Below are 8,558 nucleotides of genomic sequence, written 5' to 3'. Positions count from 1 at the left end.
ATTCCTGTGCACATAAATACACACCACTTGAAACAGACATTAAATTTTAACAGACACTTTTGCCTAGTGATTCAGATGTTAGGGTAATAAATACAAGATTGCTACAAGGCTGTGAACTCAGTGGAAAAAAAAATCAACAGAAACCAACAAAATATTGTACTACCTAGCAGCTTAAGGTGTCCATAATGAGTGTACCACCTGTGTGTATTTAATCCTGTACCATGGGTGAATTGTTCATTCACTTCTTTATTTAATTTTTAAAAGAACTTGGCTACTTGTGGGATCCAATACAGAAAAAACATACACTCTCTGGCTAGGTTTATATAAATATGGGTTTATATGGAGCATACCTTGTTGCTGCTGAGTTCACAATATGGCCAAGGGTATGTGATGATGCCATTTTTAAGAAGCAGCATCTCTACCTCCCTAGTGTATTTGTGAACAGCCTGATTCTGGTGATCAAGATGCTACTTTTATTATAAGAATCATTCATTCATTCGATTTCTATACTGCCCTTCAAAAAATGGCTCAGGGCAGTTTACACAGAGAAATAATAAATAAATAAGATGGATCCCTGTCCCCAAAGGGCTCACAATCTAAAAAGAAACATTAGATAGATACCAGCAACAGTCATTGGAGGTACTGTGCTGGGGATGGATAGAGCCAGTTACTCTCCCCCTGCTAAATAAAGAGAATCACCATATTAAAAGGTGCCTCTTTGCCAAGTTAGCGGTTACATTATCAACAATAATGTATGACTTGGCTTATCAATTTAAAAGACCAACAAAAACAGAGGATTATTTTTTCAGCAGGAGGATATATCCTTCATATTACACTACTGGCTTGTGTGGAAATCACCAGATTAGGGCCTCTTCTGCCTCTTTCAAAGTTGCCCTCCATCCCACATAAGAAGTGCTACTTCCTCTCTAGAAAGCAGAGCACAAGAGAATCTTGGGATGCCCACCTATGACCTATTCCAAAGAGCATATGTTACATTAAAATTATTATTATTTATTTAGAAAAAGCAGGGAATGGAGACATCTGGATAAGTACAGATCTAATTTGTCCTCCTTTGTGACTAATTTATTTGTCCTCCTTTGTTGTCATTTATTTTGTTTTGTTGTAAACTGCCCAGAGATGTAAGACTGGGGCAGTATAAAAATGTTAAATAATTTTTTTAAAAATTTAAAGTTTCAAACATCTTGACTAAATTTAGTAGAGTAGGGATTCCCGACCAGTGGTACTCAAGATGTTGATGAATTACAACTCCCATAATCCCCAGCAACATTTTATTTTGGCTGAGGATTATGGGAGCTGTAGTTCAGCAACATCTAGAGTAAAACTAATTGGGAACCCCTGCACTAGAGGAAGTCCTATTGAAATGTAGTGATCCTTTAGAATAACTGTTTAGTACTATTTAATAATTTAGTCTGGATGTCAGCCCTTGTTTTTATATCACACACAGGTATTACCTGAAGATCTGGAGGATCCATAGATTTGAAAATGTTAATAATCCCTGCCACATACCCCCCACACCCAACACACAATTGGAGCCTCCTCACCTCGGGTGAAATAATGTATTTTGTCCTGAGAATCTGAGTATGCTTAAGTTGCAGGTCACAGCCCAAGGCTCCCATGTACAATGTTCTAGCTTCCTTGGATCAGAAGAGTGAAGATGTTGAGTATACAACCTTGCTCAGATTATTAGCTTTTGTCATGATGCTTGATTAAAAGAAAAAAGGCAGTGGCAAACGATATTATCTATCTAAGACTAACTAACCTAACGAGGAGCCCAAGATGAAAACAAACTACCAAGGTCAAAATGGCCTAAGAGGACTTATTGGGCATAAAATAAAATGCCATATCTATATAATACTAATTATACTGTGACTTTTTGTTTGCTAGTTTACAAGCTGTTTGTTAAAAAACATCTCTTAATGTTCCAAACAGAACACTGATTAAATTGTATCTTATGGCTGTTGTACACCACTTCGAGGGCTCTTTGGGCTGAAAAGTGGCATATACAGACATACAAACATACATACATACAGCATTTGAATCCTAATGTTCTGAAGGCTTTGTCATAATCATATGATTCATACATGTGACACTAATATTTGCGTCTCTCAGTGGATGGCGCTGTCAGTAAACAGGGTGAAGCAGCCTACTTCAGGTACCAGATTTTGGAGAGTAAGGACAGCAAATTATATGTTATGTATTTATTAATACATAGTACATAAAGAATAAATGTTGGCATCAGGGGAGTGGTTGGATCTTTTGCTTCAAGCACCAAAATGTCTTAGGCCACAGTCCTGTTCACACATCTCAGGGGCATAACTATAATAGGGCAAGGGGAGACAGTTGTCTGGGGGCCCACTGCCTTGCCCCCACCAAGGCAAGTCACATGACTGACTCCCCCAGCCACACACACACATACAGGCTTCCTTCAGTTGTATTCATCCTCTGAAACTGATGTGAGTGTTAAGACCTGGAGCTACCAGAACAGCATGTCTTTCTATAGTACCATTAAATGACTTGCATCGTCCACAATTTACAAAACCTTTTAAAAAATAATTTAGGATGATGTTCTATTGTGGCACATAGGTTATGTATATATATATACATTTTTTGTTACCACTATTCAGCCTCATTTAAGATTTCTTTACTTCATGAGCTGAGCTTCAGTGAGTCCCCCACTCACTGAAGCTCAGCTCATGAAGTAAAGAAATTTTAAAATCGTCTCTGGGCCCACTCCAACCTTGGTAACGCCCCTGCACATCATGTTCAATGCATATACAATCTGTGCACAGTGAATGCACCTACAGTTATTCAGACATTGTGTTCAATACGTATAGTACTATACTTCCTATCTGTATTTGCATGTGAGGTTCACTTTTAAATGAACCTCAAAAGTGTATGAGTGAACCTCAAGAGTGAATTGAGTGAATCTCAAATGAACCTTGAGAGTGTCAATAGCATGTGGATAAAGGTGACCCGTTTGATATACTATATATCCAAAAAGCTTTAGACAAAGTTCGCTACCGAAGGTTCATGAGTAAACTTAGCAATTATGGGATAAGAGGACAAGTTCATATGTGGATTGCTAACTGGTTGAAGGACAGGAAACAGAGGGTAAGAACAAATGGACAGTTTCAACAATGGAGGGAAGTAAGAAGTGGAGTCCCCCAGGGATTTGTCCTGGGACCAGTGCGCTTTAATGTGTTCATAAATTATCTAGAAGTTTGGTAAGCAACGAAGTGGACAAATTTTCGGATGCCACTAACTATTCAGGAAAATAGTTTGATAATAGCCCAATACAGATTGTGAGGAGTTCCAAAAGCATCCTCAAGGATAAAATTGTAAAGCACATAGAAAAACAGCCCCTGCTGGGAGTGAACCAGCATGGCTTCTGCAAAGGTAAATCTTGCCTCACCAACCTTTTAGAGTTCCTTGAGAGTGTCAACAGGTGTGTAGAAAAAGGTGATCCAGTTTACATAGTATACCTGGACTTCCAAAAAGCTTTTGACAAAGTTCCTCATCAAAGACTCCTGAGGAAACTTAGCAGTCATGGGATAAGGGGACAAGTACATGTGTGGATTGCTAACTGGTTGAAAGACAGGAAACAGAGGGTAGGTATAAATGGAGAGTTTTCACAATGGAGGGAAGTAAGAAGTGGGGTCCCCCAGGGATCTGTACTGGGACCAGTGCTTTTAAATTGATTCATAAATGATCTAGAAGTAGAGGTAAGCAGCGATGTGGCCAAATCTGCAGATGATACCAAACTCTTTCAGGTAGTGAAATCCAAAATGGATTGTGAGGCGCTCCAAAAGGATCTCTCCAGACTGGGGGAATGGGCGACAAAATGGCAAATGCGCTTCAATGCTGGCAAGTGCAAGGTGATGCACATTGGGACGAAAAACCCCAACTTCAAGTATATGCTGATGGGATCTGAGCTGTCGGTGACTGACCAGGAGAGGGATCTGGGGGTTGTGGTGGACAGCTTTTGAAAGTGTCAACTCAATGTGTGGCAGCTGGGGAAAAGGCCAATTCCATGCTAGGGATCATTAGGAAGGGGATTGAAAATAATATGGCTAATTATAATGCCCTTATAGAAAACTATGGTGCGAACACACTTGGAGTACTGCGTACAATTCTTGTCACCACATCTTTAAAAGGACATTGTTGAACTGGAAAAGGTACAGAAAAGGGCAACCAGGATGATCAGGGGCCTAGAGCCCCTTTCTTATGAGGCAAGACTACAACACCTGGGGCTTTTTAGTTTAGAAAAAAGACGACTGCGGAGAGACATGATACAGGTCTATAAAATCATGCATGGTGTGGAGAAAGTGGAGAGAGAGAAATTATTTTCCCTCTCACACAACACTAGAACTAGGGGTCACTCCATGAAATTGATTGCCAGGAGGTCTAGGACCAACAAACGGAAATACTTTTTCACACAACATATGATCAACTTGTGGAATTCTCTGCCACAAGATATTGTGATAGTCAACAAGCTGGATGGCTTTAAGAGGGGTTTGGATAACTTCATGGAGGAGAGGTCTATCAACGGCTACCAGTCGGAGGGCTGTGGGCCACCTCCAGCCTCAAAGGCAGGATGCCTCTGAGTTGCATGGGAGTAATGGCAGGAGAGGGGTCACACCCTCGACTCCTGCCTGCGGCTTCAGGCGGCATCTGGTGGGCCACTGTGCGAAACAGGATGCTGGACTAGATGGGCCTTGGGCCTGATCCAGCAGGGCTGTTCTTATGTTCTTATTATCTGAGCTGTCAGTGACTGACCAGGAGAGGGATCTTGGAGTCGTGGTGGACAGCTCATTGAAAGTGTTGACTCAATGTGTGGCAGCTGTGAAAAAGGCCAATTCCATGCTAGGTATCATTAGGAAGGGGACTGAAAATAAAATGGCTAATATTATAATGCCCTTATACAAAACTATGGTGCGACCACACTTGGAGTACTGCGTACAATTCTGGTCACCACATCTAAAAATGGACATTATTGAACTGGAAAAGGTGCAGACCAAGATGATCAGGGGCCTAGAACACCTTTCTTATGAGGCAAGGCTACAACACCTGTGGCTTTTTAGTTTAGAAAAAAGATGACTGCAGAGAGACATGATAGAGGTCTATAAAATCATGCATGGTGTGGAGAAAGTGGAGAGAGAGAAATTATTTTCCCTCTCACACAACACTAGAACCAGGGGTCACTCCATGAAATTGAATGCCAGGAAGTCTAGGACCAGCCATTGATTGCCAGGAGGTCTATCATCGGCTACTTGTTGGAGGGCTTTAGGCCACCTCTAGCCTCAAAGGCAGGATGCCTCTGAGTACCACTTGCGGGGGAGTCATGGCAGGAGAGAGGGCACGCCCAGGGGCGTAACTATGTTGGAGTGGGCCCTAAGACAAGATTCTTAAATGGCACCCCCACACACACCCGCCGAGAAATTTTTTTAAAAATGACTTCAAAAGGAAGCGCTTTTTAGGTGGCCCGAAAGCAGTCTCTCATTTAACACTGTTAGGGTGAGAAGCGCTTCAGCCACAGATTCTCTTCTGGTAACCTTTACAGCGACTCTTTAAGACATTGTGCACCCCACCCCCCACTGAAGATGGAGGGCTGCGAGGGAGTGGCTTGCCTAAGGCCACCACCTAGTAAGTTCAGTGGGGAGGGGAGGCTGGCTGCCCGATTCGTAGCTCAGCCGCTACGCTACACTTGCACACCGTTTTGCATTGGGATTACCGAGCAGAGTGTGAAACCCGATCGCAGCATCTCTTGGGAGACGGGACAGACGGAGAAAAAGTTCTGAGGACAGGCGCATTCCTAGGCTAGGCGGGCACCTCGCCCCGAGGAGACACCCGGGGGGCGGGAGACTCAGAGACCAGGCTCTCCGCAGCGTGGCGCCACTCGACGACGTGGCGCCTGCATCTCGCTGGGCATAACCGAGAGCCAGCGCGCCGCTTAGAACCGCAGCATGGAGCCACTCCTGGGTCCTGACACCCCTTGGCCACGGCGCGCCCCTAGATTTCAAGGAGGGTCGCTTCAGCCCCCTGGGCAAGACGGTGTGAAAGAAGCCCGGCAGCGTGCCTCCGCTGCCCATTCTCACTAACCCTGCAAGACCCGACAGCGGAAGGGTTTGTGGGAAGGCGAGGCAGGGCGGGGGTTGAAGCCAAGCCCTCCCCACTAGCAAATATGCAGTGTTGCAAGGCGGGCGGGGGGGAGAGAGCATCAGCACAGCACTCGAGGCGCACGCGCAAACACACACCTTCCCGCGCGAGCTATGAGTGAGAAAAATCCCTGCCCCCTCCGGAGCGGTCTCCAGAGCAGCTGGCTCTGCTCTCTCTGCCCTCTGCTTCAGTGTTCTGTCCCCGCCCCTCTCTCACACTCACATACACACCGGCTCCCAGCCGCCGCACAGGTAAACTTTAGACTCCCACTTGCAGAGAGGGGGACGTAGGCAGATGTCGCCGAGATCCTGGGCTATTTATAGAAGTGCCAGGTGAACATGGCTGGAGGGGGGGGATCATACCTCACACCCGCCCCTCTCTCGCTAGGAAGGAAAAAAATTTTCAATGACTTCAAAAGGAAGTTCGGGTGGGGGAGAGCCTCTGAGGGGCCCCCCCAAGGCGGGGGCCCCCGAGACAACGGCCTCCCCCTGCCTAATTGTAGTTACGCCCCTGGGCACGCCCTCAACTCCTGTCTGTGGCTTCCAGCAGCATCTGGTGGGCCACTGTGTGAAACAGGATGCTGGACTAGATGGGCTTTGGGCCTGATCCAGCAGGGCTGTTCTTATGACCTCTCCAAACTGTGTGAGTGGGCAACAAAATGGCAAATGCGCTTCAATATAAGCAAGTGTAATGTGATGAATATTGGGGCAAAAAACCCCAACTTTGCATATACACTGATGGGGTCTTTGCTGTCAGTGACTAACCTGGATAAAGATCTGGGTCATGGTGGACAGCTCTTTGAAAGTGTAGATTCAGTGCATAGCAGCTGTGAAAAAGGCAAATTCCATTCTAGAGATCATTAGGAAGGGGATTGAAAATTAAATCCTAATATTATAATGCCCTTATACAGAACTATGGTGCAGCCACATTTGGAGTACTGCATGCAGTTCTGGTCACCATATCTTAAGAAGGGCATTGTAGAAATGGAAAAGGTGCAGAAGAGGACCTTCTTCTGCAACCAAGGACCAACCAAGATGATTAGGGGCTTGAAGCACCTTCCTTATGAGGAAAGGCTACAACATCTGGGGCTTTTTAGTTTGGAAAAGAGGTGTATAAAATTATGCATGGAGTTGAGAGAGTGGACAGAGAAATTTTTCTCCCTCTCTCACAACACTAGAACCAGGGATCATCCCATTAAACTGAAGACTGGCAAATTTAGGCCCCCAAAAAGGAAGTACTTTTTTGCACAGCAAATAATGGAATTATGGGATGCGGTGATGGTCACTAGCTTGGATGGCTTTAAAAGAGGCTTAGACGAATTCATGGAGGACAGGTGTATCAATGGCTACCAGTCTGGTGGCTATAGGCCACCTCCCAGACTCAGAGGCAAAATGCCTCTAAATACCAGTTGTAAGGGAGCAACAGCAGTAGAAGGGGCATGCCCTTACTGCTTGCCTGTGGGTTTCTCAGAGGAATCTGGTGGGCTACTGTGTGAAACAGAATCCTGGACTAGATAGGCCTTTGGCCTGATCCAGCAGGGCTGTTCTTATGAACACATATACAGTCATTTTCATCAAAACATATGCTTTCCCAGCGCACACTGTTAAAAGGGAGATGTTCCAAAAGTAAACCCATTGCAATGTCTTTTCTGACATCCTGGCACTCTCCCAGTGCCTTCCTTTATTGTTTGAGGGGAGGTTGTTTATCTGAATGGGAGTTCTATGTTGGATATGGAGTTCCAACGCATTAACCTTTCGCACCAACTATCCTAATGACCACTAAGAGCATTGGGGGTAGAGGTAGTTAGTGAGGGTCTCCTTCATGTCCTTGCTTGCCTCTATGACTCCTGCCTTGACTCCTCAGGTACTTCCTGTGGTGAGTCAGTCCGCTTCCTTTCTTCCTAGAGAGAAGGTGGAAACATCTCTCTCTCTCCCTACCTATTCATTATGTAGCCAATAGATAGATCTTTCTTATCTCAAATGTACTTCACCAATAAATCAACTTAGTATTTAGATTTTACAACAATCTCCATATGTGTTCTTTAAATAACTGCAACAACCAAACTCTGCACTCTATTCTGTAACTGGCATGGGTAGCTTTTTTTGTTGGCACCTTGCTAAAATAATCACAAAACCAACACTCTATACATGACCTAAATACTAGTTTAAACTGATATTTGGAGCATTATAGTTGTGTTGTCAAGTTGGTGTCGACTCCTGGCAACCACAGAGACATGTGCTATAGGAGCCCCTGGTGGCACAGTGGTAAAACTGCAGCCCTGTAACCAGAAGGTTACAAGTTCGATCCTGACCAGGGGCTCAAGGTTGACTCATCCTTCCGAGGTCGGTAAAATGAGTACCCAGAATGTTGGGGGCAATATG

The sequence above is a fragment of the Hemicordylus capensis genome, chromosome 1 (genome assembly GCF_027244095.1).
Source record: "Hemicordylus capensis ecotype Gifberg chromosome 1, rHemCap1.1.pri, whole genome shotgun sequence".
NCBI classification, from domain to species: Eukaryota; Metazoa; Chordata; class Lepidosauria; order Squamata; family Cordylidae; genus Hemicordylus; species Hemicordylus capensis.
The sequence above is the reverse complement of the archived record's forward strand: the minus strand, read 5'-3'. Positions refer to the sequence as shown.